Genomic DNA, 24,501 nt, shown 5'->3' with positions numbered 1-24,501 from the left:
GGCCCGCTGTGGACCCACAGAGCACGCCACACCCTGTCACACCGGTGAGGAGCGTGTGAGGGAGGTGCCGCTCCCTGTGTGCACGAGGGGACTCGGGTTCAGGTAGGTGCCAATGTGCCCAAAGGGCTGGGCTGGCAGAGGGGACACCACAAAGGGCAGGTCCGTCTGTGCGGGCTCTCTTCCACACCTGCTGACAAGGTACTCTTTAAGACTGGCTGCCTCCCACCTGCAAGTTCCCATCAACAGGTAAACAGCTCCTCAAAATGAGCCACAAAGGTCCCAGCCTGCACAGCTCTGCCAGATGAGACCTCAAGATCAAGTAAATGAAAATAACCAGGAATGTAAAGGAGTTGAATCGAGTTCCTGAAGAAATGTGAGCTTTAATAAAAATTACACTGTGCACTCATAAACACACTCATAATTTGATCAATCATCCTAAATATTTGCTAACACTTACCTAAAGCTAAATTAAATGTTTCCAGATGGTGGTATAAAGTCTGGCTTCTCTGGTCTTTGTTTTCTGGATACCATGCAATGGCCATGCACTTCTATAATGAAAAAAACCCTGAGAATGCCAGCTAGTGTTTAGGTCCGTGTGTGCACCATGAACTTTCTTGGAAAAGTTTTTGCCCAGTGCCTTACGATCTTTACGAGGCTTCTGCAGGGCAGCTCCAGCACGGATGCTCTTCCTGTCTTTAACGCTCAGCCTGCACCACTCCCCTCCTGTCAACAGCCCCTGGCCAGCCCTGCACCCCCATGTACCGTGGTAAGGAAGGGAGTGGCTGTGAAGGGAGGTGAGGGACCCACTGAGAACCAGACTCAGGAGCCTCAGGGAACACCGCTGCCTAGACCAGCCACCTCACATCAGAAGCCTCTGCACCACAGGATTTTTCTTGTGTAGTTTCCCACCTCCACGCCTCCTCCATCCTTTCTCATGATATGGTAATGCCTCAGGTGAAAAGGGGAAGTTCCTTTCAAAACTCACCAGCTCCCTCAAAAACACACTGCATTCCTGTACCCAATTCATCTATTTTTGCTACTTAGAAAAATAAGAGCCAAATTCCTTCCACTCCTGAGGTCCTGGGCATCCTGGGGAGGTAGTTGCTGGGTGGGCGGGCAGAGCCCCTCCTTCCGAGCTCCATTCTTGCTGCCTGCATGAAGCTGACAGGCACATGAGCTGACAGACTCCTAGCCTGACTTCACAGCTAGGAGCAAACAGGAATGAACGCCGGCAGCAGAGAACTTGAGAGACTGATGAACTGGTTAGTAACTCAAGTGTGTTAGCTTCATAGAACATTACTGTGGCACAGTGTGGGAAATTACTTATTTGTGAAAACAAAGTTTTCAAAACATTAATGTTAAAGTATATGTATTATAGATGTCATCTGCTTACAAACTTGCCAGTTCATCACGATGCTCACTAATCTCTTCAAGCTAAGCAGCAAGGGCACCTGGTGTTAGCCTTGCCTGCCAGGTAAAAGGGTTGACCAGCCTTGACCTGCAGCCCCCGGCCCCTGCCACTGTGCTCTCCACACTGGCCCATCGTGCCTCAGAGGCTCTAGGTTCCCCTAGGCCCGCCCAGCCAGGCCACTGCAGAGCCTACCCAGACACACGCAGGCCAGCCCCCAACCTTCTCCAGGAGGCTACCTTCCCACCCTCTCTCTCAACTCCCCCATACTGCTCTGTGCTTTTCCCCAGGCCTCCTGCCACTAAGACTGCATGTAACTAAGTTTACCCAGGATGCATCCCCTAGATCAGAGAATCAGGAATTGGCAAACTACAGTCTGCGATTCAAATCTAGCCAGCAGCCTATTTTTGTAAGGTCTTTGAACTAAGAATGTTTTTCAGATTTTTTAAGTGTTATAAAAACAAAGACTAAGAGTGTATGTGGTCCACAACGCCTAGGATATTTACTCTCTTGCCCCTAACAGAAAGAGTTTGCCAGTCCTTGCTCTGGACTCTACATCCAGAGAGCAGAGAGGAGTCGCTGGTGTGTAGGCTGTATGAAAGGCCAATTTTGTAAATAAGTGCCAAACTGCTCCCCAAAGCAGAGGTAACAACAAATACTTCCACCAGCAGCATGAGAATTTCTATGAAACCACACTCTCACCAACACTTACAGTTATCGGTCATCTTAATTTCTACCAATCAAGGACAATGGTCTTTTTGCTCCTTAACCTGATTAGAAAGGTTTGGCATCTTAATATGCCGAGAGGCCACTTGTTTTCTCTCCTGTGAAATGCCAAATTGTGTCTCCTTGTCATTGTTTTCTGTGTGCGTGCGTGTGTGTGTTTTCAAGAGATGGAGTCTCGTTCTGTTGCCCAGGCTGGAGTACAGTGGTGCCATCATGGCTCACTACAGCCTCGAACCCCTGGGCTCAAGCAATCCTCCCACCTCAGCCTCCAGAGTAGCTAGGATTATAGGCACATGCCACCATGCCCAGCTAATTTTTTAATTTTTTTCAGGAGCTGGGGGTCTTGCCTGCTCTCAAGCTCTTGACCTCAAGTGATCCTTCTACCTCAGCCTCCCAAAGCGCTGGGATTACAGGCATGAACCACTGTGCCTGGTGGTGTCATTTTTTTAATTGGGTTATTGTCTCTTGTAATATTGATTTGGCGAGATTCCCCCTCTATTTAATATGTTAACAGCTAATCCTTTGTTAGTTTTATGTATTACAGATGTCTTTTCCCAATTTATGGCTTGATTTTTTTTTTTTTTAATTATTGTAAGTTCTGGGATACATGTGCAGAACGTGCAGGTTTGTTACATAGATATACATGTGCCATAGTGATTTGCTGCACCCATCAACCCGTCATCTGCATTAGGTATTTCTACTAATGCCATCCCCACCTTCCGACAGGCCCCGGTGTGTGATGTTCCCCTCCCTGTGTCCATGTGTTCTCATTGTTCAACTCCAACTTATGAGTGAGAACATGTGGTGTTTGGTTTTCTGTTCCTCTGTTAGTTTGCTAAGAATGATGGTTTCCAGCTTCATCCATGTCCCTGCAAAGGTCATGAACTCATTCTTTTTTATGGCTACATAGCATTCCATGGTGTACACGTGCTACATTTTCTTTATCCAATCTATCATTGATGGGCATTTGGGTTGGTTCCAAGTCTTTGCTATTGTAAATAGTGCTGCAGTAAACATACATGTGCATGTGTTTTAAAAATATGGAACTGCTTCACGAATTTGTGTGTCATCCTTGCGCGGGGGCCATACTAATTTTCTCTGTATTGTTCCAATTTTCGTATATGTGCTGCCAAAGCGAGCTTGACTTTAACTTTATGGTGTCTTTTAATGAAGAGAAATCTTAATTTTATTAGGCCAGGCGCAGTGACTCATGCCTGTAATCCCCGCACTTTGGGAGGCTGAGGCGGGTGGATCACTTGAGGTCAGGAGTTCGAGACCAGCCTGGCCAACATGGTGAAATCTTGTCTCTACTAAAATACAAAAATCAGCTGGGCATTGTGGTGCATGCCTGTAGTCCCAGCTACTCGGGAAGCTGAGGCAGGAGAATTGCTTGAACCTGGAAGGCGGAAGTTTCAGTGACCCGAGATCGTGCCACTGTACTCCAGCCTGGGTGACAGAATGAGATTCCATCTCAAAAAAAAAAAAAAAAAAATTCAGATTAACTTGTGAGTGATGCTGATGAAAAAGGGACAATCCAATATATAAAACCAGAAAGCAGCTCTAATTCTATCACAGAAGCAATGTCAAAAGGAGGTGTTCTCAAATCAGACTAGTAAATGAGCCACTATGTCAAATTCACAGATATTGCTCAAGGAAAACATGCTTTCTCAACAAAAGCTGAAGAAATAAATGACACAAACCCTGAGCAGAGTCCAGCTGGCAGCCCTGTGACCTTCTATATCAATGAGGTGGCCACAGGACCGAACTGGCTCCTGGGAAAACAGGGGACAGACACCTCAACAGGAACCAGAACCAGTGGATGGACAAGTCTCAGGTTTACTGATGACCCTTGACTCTCCCAGTGATCAACAGCCACCAAGAGCAGTCACTTCTGATCTGAAGTGTGAGAATCCCCTGATCACCTCCTGAAGCAACTAGGACAATAGAGACGATGTCTTAGATATAAACACCTATCTGTACTGTCCTGAGCAAAGGAGAGTTTTGGATATAGGAAAACCAACACTGGAGACACATTTCTCACAATCAACTTAGAGGCAGACAGTAACAACCATCCCTACTGCTGGGCACTAACCTGGCGTATCTCCCTCAATCCAACGCAGTCATGCAGGAGAAGCCACTGAGGCGAATCTACCCCAGGTTCCCCACCACTGACGTAACAGAGAGAGGGCAAGAACCTCAAGGCTGCCAAGGAAACATTTCTGTCTCTAGGATCAAGTTCTCAACGGCATGGAGGGCAGTTTTTACTAACATGCCCTCAACCCAACAAATACTGACAACAATAATTTATTGCGTCTCTTATGCTATTTATCCTTGTAAGTCATCTTAAATCTCTTGTGTAATCGAGTAAGGTGTACATAAATTTGGCAAACTCGAAACTGATCATAATTTTAAAATTTAGATTATGTCCTAAAATATTAAATTTAAATTATGACTAGTAAGTCATGTGCACAAAAATGGCTGAGTAAGGAACTGAAAGTCTATCCTTCAATATACGCATTTTAAAAACTGGCAAAAACTGTCAGAATCTACTATTTTAAAACTTTGGAAACTAACTAAAAACTTGCAGCAATCAGAAGAACACTTAATCAAGAAAAACCAGCTGAATCTCAGCAAGAACAGTGAGTTCCGCAGCATTTTAACCTTCTCTGGTCCCATCCTGGCTGCAGCAGTGCTTAGAAGACAACAGGCTGCCACTCTGGTGCCACCGGTCCAAGAGGGAGCATTGGAATGGGCCTCATCTGCAAAGAACTGCAGTTGTTTGTTTTGACCTGTCTATTGACTCCCTGGAAGATTGGCTCAAAGGGTTTGACTTAACCTCCCAGTGCTGAGGCATCTACTAGGGAAACAGGGAAAAAGGTTACTGGAAATATTTACAGACAATTATTTGCTGCTGCCTGAACCACTGGATAACAGTTGAGGCAAACAATAGATTTACCAAAAGCTTGGGAAGAAAAGCTGAGGAGTAAGATGTTTTGGAAAATAAGGGTTTGAAAAGCTCTGACACATTCTTAGAAATCTAGAAGGTTCCACAAATGCCCAGGGCTGTGTACATGTTCAGGAAAGACCTGAAAAGGCCTAGGCTTCCACTCTGGCTGACCTTCAGGTTCTGTGCAAGCCGGCAGTGAATGCTAAGGGGTCACCGTCAAACGCCTGGCTGAGTGTTGAAGCTGTGCTCCAACATATACACAGACCTCATTTCAAAAGACTGGGAGATATTTTTTGTTCTAGGTGCTTAAATCTCTGTCTAATCATAAGCTGACCACTATATTAATGGAACAGAGAACTCAGTGGCCACACATGATGAAGAATATATACTATACAAAATTAGCTCAGAAAAGTAACTATACAAACAATGACTGTAACAAGCAGCCAACAAACCCTGGGGGAGAAGGAAGAATCTCATTTCCAAAGTTGTTACAGTATTTTCCAGCTTTCAACAAAATATTACAAAGCATGCAAAGAAACAGGAAAGTTCGATTCACATGCAGAAAAAAGATAAGTAACAGAAATTGTTCAAGAGGAAGCCCAGACATTAGACTTATGGATGAAGACTTTAAATATGCTATTTTAAATATGTTCAAAGAACTAAAGAAAACCATGTTCAAAAATCTGAAACATCCATCAGAACAATGTCTCGCTGAATACAGAATATTGATGAAGAAAAAAATATTTTAAAAAAGAACCAAACAAATTCTGGAGTTGAAAAGCACAAAAACTGAAATGAAAAATTCACCACAGGGGCTCAACAGCATAAATAAACAGAAAGCAGTAAGAATCAGAGAACTTACAGATAGGACAATTGAGATTATACAGTGGTGTTAGGAACAGAAGAAAAAATAATGAAGAAAATAAACAGCCTCAGAGACTTGTGGGACACCATCAATTGTACCAACATACACATTATAGCATTTCAGAAAGACACATAGAAAAAGAAACAAAAAAAAGTTTGAAGAAATAATGGTAGAAAAGTCCTGTAATTAATGAGAAACATTAATCTGCATAATGCATAACCAGGAAGCTCGACAAATTCCAAATAGGATAAATTCAATTCAAAGAGCCACACCCAGACACACTGTAGTCAAACTGTAGAAAGCAGCAAGAGAGAAGTGACTCTTCAAGTACAAGGACTGCTCAGTAAGATTAACAACTGATTTCTCATCTAAAGCCATGGAGGCCAAAAGGTAACAAATTAAAGGGCTCAAAGAAAAAAATCTGTCAACCAAGAATTCTTTTTTTTTTGGAGAAGGGATCTTACTCTGTCACCCAGGCTGTAGTGCAGTGGTGCAATCATAGCTCACTGCAGCCTCCAACTCCTGGGCTCAAGCAATCCACCTGCCTCAGTCTCTCTGGGAGCTGGGACTACAGGCCAGTGCCATCATGTCTGGCTATTTTTCAACCAAGAATTCTATATCCAGTAAAACTATCTTTCAAAAATGAATGAGATCCCAAAAAAATATATTAGAAAACTCCAAGTGAGATTCATCCCAGGAATGCAAGGTTGGTTCCACACACAAAAACCAATCAGTGTAATATATACTAATAGGACAAGGGGGAAAAAACCCACACAATTAGTTTGATTAATGTAGAAAAAGTATTTGACACAATCCAACAACCTTTCATGATAAAAACACTCAGAATACTAGGAACAGAAAGGAAGTTACTAAGCATGATAAAGGGTATCTGTGAAAAACCCACATACACTGGTGAAAAACTGAAAGCTTTCCTCCTAAGAACAGGGCAAGACAAAGATACCTATTTTCATCACTACGAATCAATACTGTCCTGGAAGTTCCAGCCAGAGCAATTAGGCAGAAAAAAGAAATAAAAACCATCCAAATTGGGAAAGAAAGAGTAAATCTATTCACAGACAACATTATCCATCAGAGTTGCAGGGTACGAGATCAACACAGAAACATCATCTGTGTTTCTATACACCAGCAATAAATAAGCAAAAAAAGGAATTAAGAATGCAATTATATTTACAATAGCATCTAAAATAATAAACTACTCAGAAATAAATTTAACCAAGGAGACAAAAGAATTTTTCAATAAAAACTACAAACACTGATGAAATAAATTAAGACAAAAATAAATGGCAAGATATCCCATGTAAATGGATTGGAAAACCTAATATTTTGGTAAATACTAACTATAGTACTACCAATAATTTATAATGTTTATGCCATTATTTTATGGTATTAAAATAATGGTAAAACATTATTCTAGGTGTGTTTCTGTGAGGATGTTATAGATGGGATTAACATTTAAACTGGTAGACTGAGTAAAGCAGACTGCCATGCCCAATACGAGTGGCTGTCATCTAATTAGTTCAAGGCTTGAGTAAAACAAAAAGGCTGACCCTCTCCCTGCAGCAAGGCAGGTTCTTCCTGCCTATCTTCAAGCTGAGACATCAGCTTTTTTTCCTGCCTTTGGACTCAAACTGAAACGATGGCTCTTCCTGGGTCTTTGGCCTGCAAGCTTTCAGACAGGAACTACACCACTAGCTTCCCCAGTTCTCAGGCCTTCAGTCTTGGGCTAGGGCTAGAAGTAAACCATCTGCTCTCTTGGATCTCTAGCTTGCCAACTCCTCCTGCAGATCTTGGGATATGCCTACCTCCGTAATTGTGTGAGTCAATTCCTTTTAATAAATCTCTAAGACTAACACACACACACACACATACACACACACACGCACAATTGGCTCTGTTTTTCTGGGGTACCCTAAGATACTACCCAAAGTGATTCACAGATTCAATGCAACCCCTATCAAATTTCCAACGGCCCTGTTTTGCAGAAATAAAAAAATTGAGACCAGGAACCGTAGCTTACACTTATAATCCTAGCAGTTTGGGATGCCGAGGCAGGAGGATCACTTGAGGCCAGGAGTTCAAGATCAGCATGGGCAATATAGTGAGACAATATTTCTACAACAGAAAAAATAAAAATAAAAATCTGATCCTCAAATTCATAAGGAACTGCAAGAGACCTCAAATAGCCAAAACAATATTGAAGAAGAAGACCAATGTTTTAGACTCATCCTTCCCTCTTTTAAAACTTACTGCAAAGCTTTAGTAATCAAAACTATATGGCACTGGCAGAAGAACAGACATGTAGACCAACGGAATAAAATCGAAAGTACAAAAGTAAACACACACACACACACACATATATATATATGACCAAGTGACCTTTTTTTTTTTTTTTTTTTTTGAGACACAGTCTGGCTCTGTTGCCCAGGCTGGAGTGCAGTGGTGTAATCTCAGCTCATTGCAACCTCTGCCTCCCAGGTTCAAGCGATTCTCATGTCTCAGCATCCCGAGTAGCTGAGATTACAGGTGTGTGCCACTGCACCTGGCTATTTTTGTATTTTTTTAGTAGAGATGGGGTTTTGCCATGTAGGCCAGGCTGGTCTGGAACTCCTAACCTCAAGTGATCTGCCCAACTTGACCTCCCAAAGTGTTGAGATTACAGGCATGAGCTATTGCACCTGGCCTCAAGTGACTTTTGACAGGGGTGCCAAATGAGACCATTCAGTAGGAAAAGAATAGTTTAATAAATGGTTCTAGGACAGCTGGATTAACACTTGCAAAACAAACTTGGACCTCTACCTCACTCCACATATACAAACTAACTCAAAATGGATCAACAACCAAAATATAATAGCTAAAACTATAAAACTCTTAGAAGAAAACACAGGAGGTAAATCTTTAATGACCTTGAATTTGGCAATGGATTATTAGATACAACAACAAAAGTACAAGCAACAAAATAAAAAACTAGATAAACTGAACTTCACCAAAATGAAAAACTTTCGTGCACCAAAGGAGGTTATCAATAAAGTGAAAAGACAATTAACAGAATGGGAGGAAATACTTGCAAATCACATATCTAATAAGAGTCTAGCATCTAGAATACATATAAAGCACTCTTACAACTCAACCATGAAAGACAACCCAATTTTAAAATGAGCAAAGGATCTGTATAAATGTTTCTCCAAGGAAGATACAGAAATATCCAACAAGCACATAAAAAGATGTTCAATATCAGTATCATTAAGAAAATACAAATTGGCTGCTCTGCCTATGGGGTAGCCACTCTTTTACTTCTTTACTTCTATAATAAACTTGCTTTCGCTTTATAGATTCACCCTGAACTCCTTCTTGCATGAGATTCAATAAACCTCTCTTGGGGTCTGGATTGGGACCCCCTTCCGGTAATATCTTCCTGGCAAGCCCCAAAGGGATGATACTGAGGAGACTCCCAACCCAAAGGAAATAGACTGCTGCACTGATTGGCCAACTTTGGGTAAGTGGGATGCATTTACCTGGGTAAAGGATGGGATTGGGTTAGGCCCAACTTAGGGGAGTCAGAGTCTCTCCTAAGAGAGGGATAAAGGTGCCTCTTAACAAAAGGCAAGCATACTTGACTGAACTTGGGTTTGAGGCCCAACTTAGGAAGGTTAGTCCTTAATAAAATGTAGGGGATTGGAGGCCCCTCTCAGTGGAGTCCCTCTCGACTAAGAACCGGTTGGCACTATGGGATGTTAACTGCTATTCTCTTTGGATTAATCTGCCTTGTACTCTTTGCTGACAGCTGTGGGTGACAGAATTAGACATGTCCAAGATCATGGGACATGGGGAGCTTTTTCCTCCCCAAAAGGGGAAACTAGAGCTGACGGGAATGCTGGGAAAGATCCCTACGCTCCCAACGAGCAGCTACCTGAACTTCTGAGTCAGTGTCAGCTGCAATGGGTGGGTCTTTCTCTGGTGCCCCTGAGCTTCTCACATTCTCCACTCTGCTGCAGGCAATGCTTTTCTCCCTTTCTTTCCCTTTCCCATCTTTTCTGTTATTCAGGGCCACCATCTTGCCCAAAGACCACATGTTGAGGAATGTCCTTGAGAGCTTGATCTTGTAATCACGTGGCAGTACTTCCTCTGTCTCTGCCTGCCAGGGAACAGGGATTTTGGGTAGTAGTTAGCTCTACAAATTATCTTGAGCAGTAAAAAGCCTTTGCAAGTTCAAAATTTACTGCTCTGGGCTCCTGGGAAGAGCAATGGAAACTGCCCAATGCTGTAGCTCAGCAGTTAAGGCTTTGTCTTTTCACAATGATGGCCTGAGTTCAGGTTCAATTTTTAGCCTAGAAAATGAACACCTTCTGATCGGTATTTGGGTGACCTTTGCCATTTGTTGATTCTCCTCCCCTTCACGAACTATCTTGTTTTCCTTTCTCTGAGCACCTGGGCGGTTACGTTTGGCAAGTTCAAAAGCCAGGAATATTGGCGGTTTGGCGTGGCTAAAGCTGGGTAATAAGAGATGTAAAAGGACTTTTTAAAGAGTGCTATAGTTAAAAGTCACTTAATTAAAAGTGGATATTCGAGCTCTAACAGCCTGGGACTTTCTTAGGAGAAACAAAGGAAGCACCACACACCCTGTTTTGGGAAAACCTCTCTTTTCCTCATGGAACCCCAAGGATTATTAAACCCCAAGGATAGATCCTCCCAAAAGCTAAGGCTCCATTCTGCTTTGCACCGCATTATCGGTTTTTACTTTGGGGGTATCAGAAATTACTTCACATTATCAGACAGCTTCGATGTGTAATAACTAGGTAGGAAATACATTTAATACTTTTGGGGAGAGCTAAATGGCATGGTGGGGATACGTGGATCTTTGTGTGTCTGGATCAAAAGCATGCTCTTGACCACCTGGAAGGTATGGAGATGTCCTCACCCTTCCCCACTGAGAGATAAGACTCCTGTGGGGGATGGGCTGATCACAGAAAGGGCTGATGGGCTCTTGGCAACGAAATACGTGGTAAAATCATTGCACTGTCTTGTTCTGTAGCGTTTCTCTTTTGGGGATCCAGGATCCAATATAAAAATGGGATCCTCAAGTTCTGGGGCTCTGTCTTGCCTTCCAATTGTGCTTGCTTATTAGGCCGTAGAAACTGCATGCTTTCCTCGCCCTGTTCCTCCAGGGCTCCACCATAAAGCCACTAATCCAATTAAGAAACTGGCAAATGAAAAACCTTACAACTACTACATTTTCTTCTGTCTGTGTATTTATATGTGTTGTGTGTGTGATATAAAAGGCTTTGATTAACTGGTTTAAAAATAAGTGCTTAAATATTTTGTCAGAAAAGTAAAAAGTATAATGCCTTTTAATTCATGTGACTTAAGGTGTAGGAAGTAAAGAAAATTTTTAAGATTATTGGTAAAATAAAGACATTTGGTCTAAATCAGGTAGGTCAAATTTTAGGTTTGCCAAGTGCTTTAAGTTTATAACCTGCCTCTTTGACTTTTGAAAATTGTTCAACTTACCTAGACCCATAGATTCTAGGTAAGGCCTGGGGACATGTAGGGTTAGCCATGCCTCCTAGCTATGCTAGAAAGAGTCAGACCTTATCTGCACTTCTGCCTGGTGTCCTAGGCTCCGTACCTACTACATAATTAAAACTGCATACCAAGTTTTTCACCAAAAATAAACACTGTTAAGAGTCAATAGTTAAAAAAAAAAAAAAAAAAAAAAAAAGAGTCAATAGTACAACATGTATTTGAGACTACTGAAAAACAGTTTTACATGCAAGGTGTGTAGGGAAAGTGAAATGTGTTTTGGTAAAAGATAAGAAGACATGTGAATGTGGATTCTTTTTTTTGGCCTAGATTAAAGGGCTAAGGGATTATTTTAAGTTAGGATTTTAAAGCTGAAGGTTTGCAAAAGTTGTGGAAATTTTGTGAAAAATTAATCTTGTAAAAGAAATTCTGTGTGTGAACATACTGGCTGAAGTTAAAGTGCAATGATTTAGTTCTGTAAATTGAACACTGGAATAAAAGCACAACAGGTTTTCTTAGAGCACTCTTTAACAAAAATTTGTAAAGGATTATAAAAGGTATATAAGAATCTTACCTCTGGTCCGACATTAAAATTGGGTAGATTTGTCTATAATGTTTTATTAAGAATTGGGTTTAACATTAATTAGTACACTAATGCAATGGTGAAATTTGGCTTATTTGGTATAAAAATCATACAGGAAGCATTGTCAAATATGAAATGGTGTTTGGCTTTCTTTGACCTGTATTTATATAAATATGTTATTGGTATGTGTTACAAAGTAATGGGAAACTCCTAGAATTCTGATATGACTTAGCGTATGTTATTAATAATTGTAATTATTATGTAAAATCGTATGCCACAAAAGTAATCAAAATTCCTAGTCAATTGTGCCTTTAATAGTGGTTGCCTTAAGACTTTTTGTCATCCACAGACAACTGCTGTGTTGATCCTCTTCAAAAGGTAGTTTATAGTCAGCTATAGGACTTCAGCAGGTGCCCTTGGATGCAGGTTTCTAATAACTTTGGAGATTGTGACATTAGAATAGAGGTTCTTAGGCTGGGTGCAGTGGCTCATGCCTGTAATCCCAGCACTTTGGGAGGCCGAGGTGAGTGGATCACCTGAGGTTGGGAGTTTGAGACCAGCGTGACCAACGTGGTGAAACCCCATCTCTGCTAAAAAATACAAAAATTAGCCAGGTGTGGTGGCACGCACCTGTAATCCCAGCTACTCAGGAGGCTGAGGCAGGAGAATTGCTTAAACTTGGGAGGCAGAGGTTGCAGTGAGCCAAGATCACACCATTGCATGCTAGCCTGGGCGACACAGCAAGACTCCGTCTCAAAAAAAAAAAAAAAAAAAAAAGAGGTTCTTTCAGGACTCTCATGGAGAGCTGAAATGATTATGAATATCAAGTGGAACAGGAGTTAACTGCATGGACTGAACAAAAGACTGAAGTAATTTTTGACTTTTTGCTTAAAACGTTGCTCATCATTTTTGTTTTTCAGAACCAAGAAAACTTCTGAGCTACTTACAGCTTTTGACAACTGAGTAAAATATATTCCTGTGAACAAAACTTGGAGCATATTTGTTTTTCTCTACCTGCTTTCTCCAGAATTTGGAAACTATTCGTGAGTATTAACTTATGGCAATATAGTTATTTGAACAAGTGCAATAAGAATCTGTTTTCTTTTGCAACAGGACACAATTAGAGAAATTGGTTATTTTACCAAGGCTTTGATGGGAATGGTGTGCTTTCTTTTAAGGACTCAAACTTGACTTATAGAGCCAATATAAGCCCCTTGGGAAAACTGGCCTCATACCTTGTCTACACAGTTCCTGTGCAGGGTTCCTGACCTGTGAAATAAAGAATGTCACTTTCTGACAGGCCCAGGAGCCCCACGTCATCTTGGGACCTCAAGAGGAGAGGCATTTCCCAACTCACAGGTTATTTGAGGGTACAAACCCATGGCTGGGCTTGGCTTTAAAAAAAGTCTTACCTGAGGTTCCTTTTATGGAATGAAGTTCCATCAAAGTCAATTTTTAAAACCCTATGTGAAAAATAATTGTTCTTGCTGCACTTTATACAAATAATCAGGCCAAGTATAATAAAACAAATCAGTCGTACCATGATTTGTCTTCAGTAAAAATGGGAGACCGGAGAGAGAAAATAAATTATGTTTCAGGAACTATGGTACACCTGTTACTAGATTCTAGCCTCATCAGTTGTTTTTAAGTTTTTTTCTGCAACTTAGGCTAACCCTGCTTACTCCTGTGAACCAACCAGTGATCTCTGGCTGCTGCTCCCAAGAAACAAGAGAGATGGGTAATGTAAAAATCTGGATCAATATTCTAATTCTGGGCACATACTGGAATCAGCTGGCGACCCCATATCAGCTTGGTTTCAACAACTGCCCAGTTCATGGAAAGTCTTATTTAGTTTACTCAGGATAATTTTAGTTATTCTACTTTACTGTTGTGGACTATATTGCTGTTGTACTCTTTGTGTAGGAATGCAGGATAAGTTTACTGAATGTTTTCTTAAACTGAACACTCATTAACCTTCCAGATACCACCTTTTGTTGGAACTCAGAGTTATGAATGGCCCTCACCATACTGATGCTTTCTGACTGAGCTCTTCTCTACCCTGAGTACAAGAGACCCTCATAGTTAGGCAGTAATATCTTTGCCCTTATTCAGCCTGAAGAAGTTACAGAAGATGGATCTTTGTCCCTCTACAACTCTTAGGATTAAGGGTTCCCCTGTAAAAGAGAAAGGGGAAACATGTCAGAGGCGTCTGAACCAGAGAAACTCCATCTTGAATAGGGGGTGAGTAAAATAAGGCTGAGACATACTGGACTACATTCCCAGGAGGTCAGGCATTCTAAGTCACAGGATGAGATAGGAGGTCAGCACAAGATACAGGTCATAAAGACCCTGATGATAAAACAGGCTGCAGTAAAGAAGCTGACCAAAACCAAGATGGCGATGAAAGTGACCTCTGGTTGTCCTTACTGTTCATTATACCCTAATTATAATGCATCAGCATGCTAAAAGACACTTCCATCAGCACCATGACGGTTTCCAGATACCATGGCAACGTCAGGAAGTTGCCCTGTATGGTCTACAAAGGCAAGAAACCCTCAGTTCCAGATACTGCCCACCCCTTTCCCATAAAACTCATGAATAATCCACCCCTTGTCTAGCATACAATCAAGAAGTAACAGTAAGTATAAGCAGCTGAGCGGCATGGGCTCTGCCTATGGAATAGCCATTCTTTATTCCTTTGCTTTCTTAATAAACTTGCTTTCACTTAAAAAAAAAGAAAGAAAGAAAGACAATACAAATCAAAACCACAATGAGTTCCCACTTCACACCCACTAGGATGGCTATAATTTTTTTTTTTTTTTTTTTTTTGAGACAGGGTTTTACTCTGTCGCCCAGGCTGGATGGAGTGCCGTGGTGTGAACATGGCTCGCTGCAGCCTTGAACTCCTGGGCCCAGGCAATCCTCCCAACTCAGCCTCCAGAATACTTGGGAATACAGGTGTGCACAACCATGCCCAACTAATTATTTTATTTTCTGTAGAGATAGGGTGTCACTATATTGCCCAGGTTGGTCTCAAACTCCTGGACTCAAGTGATCCTCCCACCTTGGCCTCCCAAAGTGTTGGAATTACAGGCATGAGCCAACATACCTGGCCCTTTTTTTTTTTTTTTAAAGTCTCATTCTGTAGCCCAAGTTGGAGTGCAGTGGCATGATCTCGGCTCACTGCAACTTCCACCTCTCAGGCTCAAGTGATTTTTGTGCCTCAGCCTCCCCAATAGAAGTACAGGCTCGTGCCACCATGCCCAGCTAATTTTTTGTATTTTAGTAGAGACGGGGTTTCACCATGTTGCCCAGGGTGGTCTCAAACTCCTGAGCTCAGGTGATCTGCCCGCCTTGGCCTCCCAAATTGCTGGGATTACAGGTGTAAGCCACTGAGCCTGGCCTATAATTTTTTAGAAAAGGAAAATAACAAGTGTTAGTGAGGATGTGGAAAAACTGAAACCCTCATACACTGCTGGTGGAAACACAAAATGGTTCAGCCACTAAGGAAAAGAGGCTGGCAGTTTCTCAAAAAGTTAAAACATTACCATATGAGCCAGCAATTCCACTCGTAGGTATATGCTCAAAAGAACTGAAAAAAGGTACTCAAAGAAACACATGTACACGTATGTTCACAGCAGTACCATTCACAATAACCAAAAAGGTAGAAACCACCAAAATGTCCATCAATACATGAATAAACAAAATGTAATCTATCCAGACAGTGAATATCATTCAGCCTTAAAAAGGAATGAAGTTCTGATTCATGCTACAACATGGATGAACCCTGAAAACATGCTAAGTGAATAAGTCAGACGCAAAGGGCACACACTACATGATTTCATTTACATGAAACATACAGAATAGGGAAATCCACAAAGACAGAAAGCAGACTAGCCAGTGGCTGAAAGGAGGGATAACGGGGACTCACTGCTTGTGGGTATGGGGTTTCCTTTTGGGAATGAAAAAAAATATGTTGGAACCAGATAGAGATCATGGTGCACAACACTGTGAATGTACAAAACGCCACTCAATCATTCACTTTTTAATGACTAATGTTATGTGTATCTCACCACAATTTAAAACACTGTTTAAAAACAAAAACAAAAACAAAAATGAAACAGCCAGGTTGCGGCGGCTCACAGCTATAATCCCAGCACTTAGGAAGGCTGAGGTGGGCAGATCACTTGAGGCCAGTAGTTCAAGATATGCCTGGGCAACAGAGTAAAAAACCCATCTCTACAAAAAATACAAAAAGTAGCTGGGTGTGGTGGTGCACATCTGTAGTCCCAGCTATTTGGGGGGCTGAGGTGGGAATCACTCGAGCCCAGGAGGTTGAGGCTGCAGTGAGTCAAGTTTGCACTACTGCACTGCAGCCTGGGTGACATAAAAGACGACTCTCTGAAAACCAAAACTAAAACCTACTATAACCACTTAGTCACTTGGATGGCTAAAATTTTAAAAACAGAAAATCACAAGTGTCGACAAGGATATGGAGAAATAGGAATCTTCACATATTGTTGACAGGAATGTAAAATGGTGCAGCCCATGTGGAAACAATCTGGCAGTTCCTCCAAAAGTTACACACAGAATTACCGTATGACCCAACAATTCCATTTCTATGTATATACCAAGAGAACCAGTATGTTCACGCAAAAACTTGTTCACAAACGTTCACAGCAGCAGTATTCATAACAGTGAAAAAAAAGCAGAAATAGCCCAAATGGTCAGCTGGTAAATGGATAAACAAAATGTGGTCTATCCATACAATGAACTCTTCCTCAGGCATAAAAAAAAATGAGGTACTACATATGCTACAACATGGATGGACCCTAAAAACATTACGTAAGTTATAGAAGTCAGAAACAAAAGGCCACATATTGTATGATTTCTATTACATGAAATGTCCAGAATAGGCAAATTCATAGATACAGAAAGTAGATTAGTGGTTGCCAGAGGCTGGGGCAAGGGAAGAATGGAGAGTGCCTGCTTAGTGGTATGGGGTTTCTTTTTGGGGTGATGAAATATTCTGAAATTAGATAGTAGTGATGGTTGCATAACATTCTTTTTTTTTTTTTCCAAGACGGAGTCTTGTCTCTGTTGCCCAGGCTAGAGTGCAATGGTGCAATCTCGGCTCACTGCAACCTCCGCCTCTTAGGCTCAAGCAATTCTGCTGCCTCAGCCTCCCAAGTGGCTGGGGTTACAGGCGTGTGCCACCATGCCTGGCTAATTTTTTTGCATTTTTAGTAGAGACAGGGTTTCACCATGTTGGCAAGGCTGGTCTCGAACTCTTGATCTCAGATGATCTGCCCACTTCGGCCTCCTGAAGTGCTGGGATTACAGGCGTGAGCCATCACGCCTGGCCATGACATTCTGAATATACACAAAACCACTGGATTGTATACTTTAAGTGGTTTAAATGGTGAATTTTATGTTTTGTAAATTTTATCTCAATTAGAAAGTGTTTAAAATTTTTTGTGTGGGGTAAAAAACGGTGGTGGGGGGAACATCCAGATTCCTGAATCCTGCACAGCCTGGTAGCCACTCCTTACCACCACCACCAACATAAAAAAATGGCTAGCAGGCAGGACACCGTAGCTCACACCTGTAATCCCAACACTTTGGAGGTCAAGGCAAGAGGACTGCTTGAAGCACCAGGAGTTTGAGGTCAGCCTCGGCAACATAGCAAGACTCAGTCTCTAAAAAAAAGAAAGGCCAGGTGCAATGGCTCACGCCTGTAATCCCAGCACTTTGGTAGGTGAAGCAGGAGAGGCAGGAGGATCGTCTGAGGTCAGGAGTTCAAGACCAGCCTGGCCACCATGGCAAAACCCTGTCTCTACTAAAAATACAAAAATTAGCTGGATATGGTGGTGTGCGCCTGTAGTCCCAGCTACTCAGGAAGCTGAGGCAGGAGAATATGAGAATCGTTCGAACCCGGGAGGTGGAGGTTGCAGTAAGCCGAGATTGCGCCGCTGCACTCCAGCCTGGGCGACAGCATGAGACTCTGTCTCAAAAAAATAATAATAAAAATAAAAAATAAAATAAAATAAAAATTAGCCAGGCATGGTGACACATGCCTGTGAGTCCTAGCTACTCAAGAGGCTGAGGCGGGAGAACTGCTTCAGCCCAGGAGTTCAAGGTTACAGTGAGCTACGATCATGCCACTGCACTCCAGCCTGGGTGACAGGGCAAGATTCTGTCTCTAAAAAAAAAAAAAAAAAAATTGCTTTCAAATTTTTTTAAACAGCTAGCATACTGAACCTTATATGACACAATTCTGTTTATCCACATGTAGATCCAAAGAATTTCATAAAATCCTAAGTATCTTAATAGGAAAATTAAATAATTATCTTAATAGGAAAATTAAAAGTAAGGAGGAGTAAAGATATTAGAAGTCAATGTAAAACAAAGTTTCAGGGGATAATGTTTTAAATTACATGCAGAGAATTAAAGAGAAATAAGCGGCCAAGAGGACAACTGCAACCTCACACACAGACCACACTGACTGATGGTGAGGACAGAAAGCAGCCAGCACTGGAGTTGGTCACGTCTCGTTCGCAGGCCGGAACAACAATACCTACAGGTACAGCTCCGAAAGCAAAATCCAAGTTCAAAGGCCCCAAACTAAATATCACTGTAAAAGAAAGCTCCTAAAACTAAAAGGCTAATTTTTTCTAAATTATCTGTGGTGGTTGCCGGGCATGGCGGCATGTGCCTGTAGTGCCTGCTCAGAAGGCTGAGGCGGGAGGATCACTTGAGCCCTGGAGGTTGAGTCTAGCCTGACCAACCGAGAGCCCTTGTCTCTAAAAAAATAAAAATAAAAATAAAATGTCTGTAAGGGTAATTTATTTTCTTTTTTTTTCTTTTGAGGTAATTTCTTTTATTTTCTTCCTTTTCTTGCTGTCACCCAGGCTGAAGTGTGGTGGTGTGAACACGGCTCACTGCAGCCTTGAACTTCCAGGCTGAAGTGATCCTCCTGCCTCAGCCTCCCAACTAGCTGGGACTACAGGCATGCACCACCACACCCAGCTAACTTTTCCATTTTTTGTAGAGACAGGGTCTCGCCATGTTACCCAGGTAGGTCTCACCAATGCGGCCCAGGCTGGTCTCGAATTCCTGGGCTCAAGCAATCCTCCTGCCTCAGCCTGTTAAAGTTCTAGGATTATGGACATGAACCACCCGCGAGGCCTGTGATGGTAATTTCTAATCTATGACTATATCTGGTCTGTTCACACTGAGCTGTGGACAGGCAGGAATCCCCTGTGTGTTCCACACACAGGCCTATCACCAGAAGTGGCAAGAAATAAGTGAGATTGCATATTTGGAAGGATTGCGAAAACCTTTGATTAGAGTTCCTGATTTAAACATAAATACCTTTACTTCACTTGCTTACATATGGGCATAAAAATAGTTAAATTCTATTTTTATCCTAAAATTTAGATATGACAATCATAAGTTAATGGCAATTCTACAATATTTACAATAACTATGTGCTGATAAATTATGTAAATTCAGTTAAATGCATTAAAGATATTTGAGGCAACTTTGAGTAACTTGCCAATGAACGTTTGGCATCCTGATTTGGGGGAGCAGCTTGCAGGTTCCAATGCTCAGATGCTGGACACACGCACCTCTGGTTAGCACAGTGGTCATACACATGCTGGGAATCCGAGGCCACTGCCTATTTAACAGCCCACTGCCTATCCTCACCGAGCATCAGGTTTGAGAAGATGTTTGCTTCCACACAGAGAGAAATGTACTGCTGAATGGCAACCACAGATCCACTAAGCAAAGACAGCGCTAAGAAAATTACAATGAAGGGAATTGTGTGATTAAAAAATGGCACCTATGCCAGTGCACTCTGAGGAGCTAAGGAAGGGCAACACCAGAAACTACCAGGAGCGCAGAATCTGGCACTCTGAGCTCCGTAACTTTCTTTTTTTTTAGACAGAGTCTCACTCTTATCGCCCAGGCTGGAGTGCAGTGGCGCCATCTTGGTTCAATGCAATCTACGCTTCCCACATTAATGCGATTCTCCTGCCTCAGTCTCCTGAGTAGCTGGGATTACAGGCGCGTGCCACCACACCCAGCTATTTGTGTTTTTAGTAAAGACGGGGGTTTCACCATGCTGGCCAGGCTGATATCGAACTCCTGACCTCAAGTGATTCGCCCATCTCGGCCTCCCAAAGTGCTGGGATTACAGGTGTGAGCCACTGCACTTGGCCTGAAACTTTTATTCCGCAGTCTTCTTTAAGCAGAATTTTTACTCTATTACTTTACTTACTGTTTGCTACAGTTTTAGACAAAAATATACTGTATTTTGAGGTCTTGTTATTAACTAAATGAAAGGCACCTCTAATTATTTAAGAAAATTCTTTCATAAAAGTTTAGTTGCTAGTCAGCTACTCAGGAAGGCCCTCACTCACAGCTGAGGCATATCGATACCTAGTACAGCAAAGAGGTGGACTGGATTCCTTTCACTTTCTTCTAGGCCTCCATTACTCTAATGATTTGTTTTATGTTCCCTAGTTCCATGATTTTAGTTGAGCTACACTGTAATTAGAATTTAAAAACTGGAAACAAAAGTACATCTGCTGACAAAAGGGTGCTCCAAGAGCTGGAAAGCCCGGGGAAAACCACAAAAGGGAAGCATCAGATACACAAAGCAAAAGCTCTTGCCACAAGAAAGCACTAAACATGACACACATGGAGAAAAGCAGTTCAACATCAAGCCCAGCAGGGCAATTAAAGATATCGTCCAAGTGATGCCAATAAAGGGAGAAGGGCAAAGATCATGAACAGACAGGTGTGCCCTGCTGATAAGAAAGCTTTCTGAAAATCCACATTCATGCAAACATTTCAGCATACTGACTCTGTTCCTGATACCTGATGCCAAATGTTCCACCGCGGGAGAGGGCCCACAGTCAGCACCCTGGGCAAGTAACCAGAGGCTGGATCCTTACCAGACAGACAGGCAGATCACAGTCACACATGAAAAGCCCCCTTAGGACAGGGAGGGAGAGACACACAGACCAAGTGACTCAGGCAGACTCCTAGGAAAGAACCTGATTAAACCACAGTATAAGACATGGTCTTAAAGCCTTCGAGAAAACAATAGTCATTTGGGGCCCAGCACTGTCAGTATCCCTTGGTTCAGAAGAGTTAGGAGTTTTAAAAGGTATTCATTCAACCCTTACTATATGCAAAGACACTGTGCCTCTTTTGGCCCAGGACCAGAGTCCTGCCATCTGGACAGGAAGCAGGGAGAGGAGCCAAGGGCTCAGTCCACTCGACATGCGACCCAGTGCAGGCAGCACTTCTCCAGATGGAGGCTTCCCCTAGGCCACACTTGCCACATGGGGCTGGAGCCCTGGGGCTGTATAAGGGGTAGAAGTTGCACGTGTGATAAGGTTCATCTTCCTGGAGTGTCAACTGTATTTGAAGAAGTGAAAAGCATAAAACATGGCCATACTGAGAAGCAGATTATGTTTCAATCGTTAGAATAAAACATGAGATTTCAAAAAACACTGGATCTGCCAGGCGCTGTGGCTCAAGCTTGCAGCATACTCTGGGAGACGGAGGTGGGAGGATTGCTTGAGGCCAGGAGTTCAAAACCAGCCTGGGCAACATAGCAAGACCCCGTGTCTTTTAAATAAAAAAGACAAAAAAAGAATCAACAACACTGGATCTCACATCTGTGCAGATGTGTGCCTCCTGGTGAGGGCACCACGCAACTCTGAAGTACCTGTGCTGAACGGCTGAGCCAGAAAGTGATCAAGCCTCTATATCCACCCAGAAGCAGAAGAACATGTCCAGCGGAAACAGCAAAGGCTAGAATGGGGGAACTTCTGACGACTGAACAATCAGCCTGGATTTTCCAACAAATAAAATGCAAGGAAAAAAGGGATGGGGAAAAGTACTCTATTGATTAAGAGACTTAACAGACATATCAGCTAACTGCAATTATTTGGACCCTGCTTCAAACAAACTAAAAATACCACAGACTACTGGAGAAAATTGAATGGCACTATGATGACATCATGATTGTAAATGAAATTTAAACAGCAATTTTCTTGACACTTTTCAACTTATCAAAAATAGTTATGTATTAAATCTCACTTTGGATGCAAACTTTCCAACTTCTTATACTTATTTTTAACATTCTAACATATGAAAGATTTATTATTATTATTATTTAAAAGGACAGGGTCTTGGTCTACGGCCAGCCTGGATGGCAGTGGCATGATCCCAGCTCATTGCAGCCTGGAACTCCTAGGCTCAAGTGATCCGCCTGCCTCAGCCTCCCATGTAGCTGGGACTACAGGCACACACCACCACACCCAGTTAGTTTTTTAGACAGGGTCTCACTGTGTTGCCCAGACTGGTATCAAACTCTTGGGCTCAAGAGATTCTCCCACCTCAGCCACTCAATCACAAGTTAGAGACTGAAACACAGAGTATTTTATTTTCTTTCAAACTCCTAGAGAAAGATGGTTAAGAAGCAAATAGTTCTTGTATCAAAAAATGCAATACTCCATGAGGCAGGTCACATCCTGAGGCTGCCTGTGCCTTCCTTGCAGTGGGGCACCTTCTAGGGAAGGGTAGGGCTGAAAGATTTCAGAAAGTAGGCCTTGGATAAAGAAGTGCAGGCCACTATTCTTGGTTTTCTAACTTATTCACTCATTCCTGGACCATGAGGTACGATGTCTATTATTTTCAGTTTAATACTGGTTTGAAAAAAAAAGAAAAATAAGGTCAGACACAAACCAAAACAAAGTGCCATGTATGTAGAAAGTCAAATACATCTGCTGAAGAATGAAACTGCTAAAGCCAAAAATGAATATGTTCAGGATGTTTTACAATTTAATTACTTGATTTTTATGCAAGATGAAAAAGTAACAGCTGAAGAAAGAAATCTACACAATTAAAACTTTTTAGTGGCATACCTGTGTGTCATATGCTTTAAGGAGATATATGGAAGCTTGATCAGGAAGGAAGGACTTCAATTAAAAAAGGAGCAAAGCAACGCCAACCTTATCCTTCTTTAATTACTGTAGCGGAGTCCCTTACCTAGAAAATAATAATAGTTGGTCAATTCTCATCTGGAAAAATTTACAACTTTTAAAAATTTAATTTCAAGGCGAGGCGCAGTGGCTCATGTTGTAATCCCAGCACTTTGGGAGGTGGAGGAGGGTAGATCGCCTGAGGTCAGGAGTTTGAGACCAGACTGGCCAATATGGTAAAACCCCATCTCTACCAAAAACACAAAAATTAGCCAGGCGTGGTGGCACACACCTGTAATCCCAGCTACTCGGGAGGCTGAGGCAGGAGAATAGTCTGATTCTGGGAGGCGGAGGCTGCAGTGAGCCAAGATCATGCATGCCACTGCACCCCAACCTGGGCGACAGAGTGAGACTCCATCTCAAATAAATAAAAATAAAATTTCAAAAGGTAAATTTCTATAATATGAAGAAATTTAAGATAAAACATGATTAACTAGTGTATGTGCATGTGCTCTGGGGATTTTCCACGTTTTTTGAATGGAATGTGCATTATAAAATCTGATTATTTTAAAATTGCTTTTACCATGAGGTATTACTTACTTATAGAAAAGTATAGGAAACATATGTATACCGTTTCATGAAGCTACTACATAAATACCAGTCCAACTACCACCAAGGGATGGAGCATTGCTAGAACTCCAGAAAGGCTGGGTGCCTCTATCTGAGCCCAAACCCCTTCCACTACATACATAAGTAAGTACTAACTTAACAAAATGACTGTTTGATTTGTTGAGGCAGGATCTCGCTCTGTCACCTAGGCTGGAGTGCAGTTGTGCAATCACAACTCACAGCAGCCTTGACCTCCCGGACTCAAGTGATTCTCACATCTTAGCCTCCCAAGTAGCTGGGACCACAGGAGGATGCCATCATGCCCGGATAATTTTTTTTTTTTTTTAGAGGCTGGATCTCCCTATGTTGCCTAGACTGGTCTGGAATTCCTGGGCGCAAGTGATCCTCCCACCTCAGCCTCCCAAAGTGCTGGAATTACAGGCATGAGCTACTGTGCCTTTTATGATTTATCATTTCCTAACTTTTCTTTAGAGATTTATCATCTAGGTGTGCAGCCCTACCAAACATAATTTATATAAATAGCAGAAGCAGATGAAAATAACAAAATCATACTACATATATTCTTGTCTTGCTTTTTTCTTTGCCTTCTTTGTTGTTGCTGTGTCTGTAGTTTATTTTCATTGCTGTGTAATATTCTACTCAGTAAATATGCCATAATTTAGTTATCCATTCTCATCCCCTAGGGTGGTCTCTGCTTTGGAGCAAATACAAACACTACTAAGATTTTTCTGGTACAGCTATCTCAAGCACTTTAGGCATGTATTTCTCTGGTGTACATATCTAGAAGTATGATCGCTAGCT

General features: G+C 42.0%; 1 protein-coding gene and 1 non-coding gene across 4 annotated transcripts in view; both read right to left on the bottom strand.

The window, feature by feature from the left end:
• The window catches only part of TRAF3 (TNF receptor associated factor 3), a 139,268-nt gene that overhangs the window by 45,993 nt on the left and 68,774 nt on the right, over positions 1 to 24,501 (bottom strand). Inside the window, exon 1 of one of the 3 annotated variants that reach the window (XM_025392781.1) lies at positions 23,014 to 23,804. The exons of the other annotated variants lie outside the window; for them this stretch is intronic. The gene's annotated coding sequence lies outside the window, so the exon portion shown is untranslated. Of the gene's footprint in view, positions 1 to 23,013; positions 23,805 to 24,501 lie in introns of those variants that run through there. 3 annotated transcript variants of the gene reach the window in all.
• Positions 3,169 to 3,272, bottom strand: LOC112629660. Its single transcript, XR_003120737.1, has one exon. It is a non-coding gene; the product is annotated as a U6 spliceosomal RNA (small nuclear RNA).

The sequence above is a fragment of the Theropithecus gelada genome, chromosome 7b, assembly GCF_003255815.1.
Source record: "Theropithecus gelada isolate Dixy chromosome 7b, Tgel_1.0, whole genome shotgun sequence".
Classification (NCBI taxonomy): Eukaryota; Metazoa; Chordata; class Mammalia; order Primates; family Cercopithecidae; genus Theropithecus; species Theropithecus gelada.
This window is presented reverse-complemented; position numbering and strand designations above follow the sequence as displayed.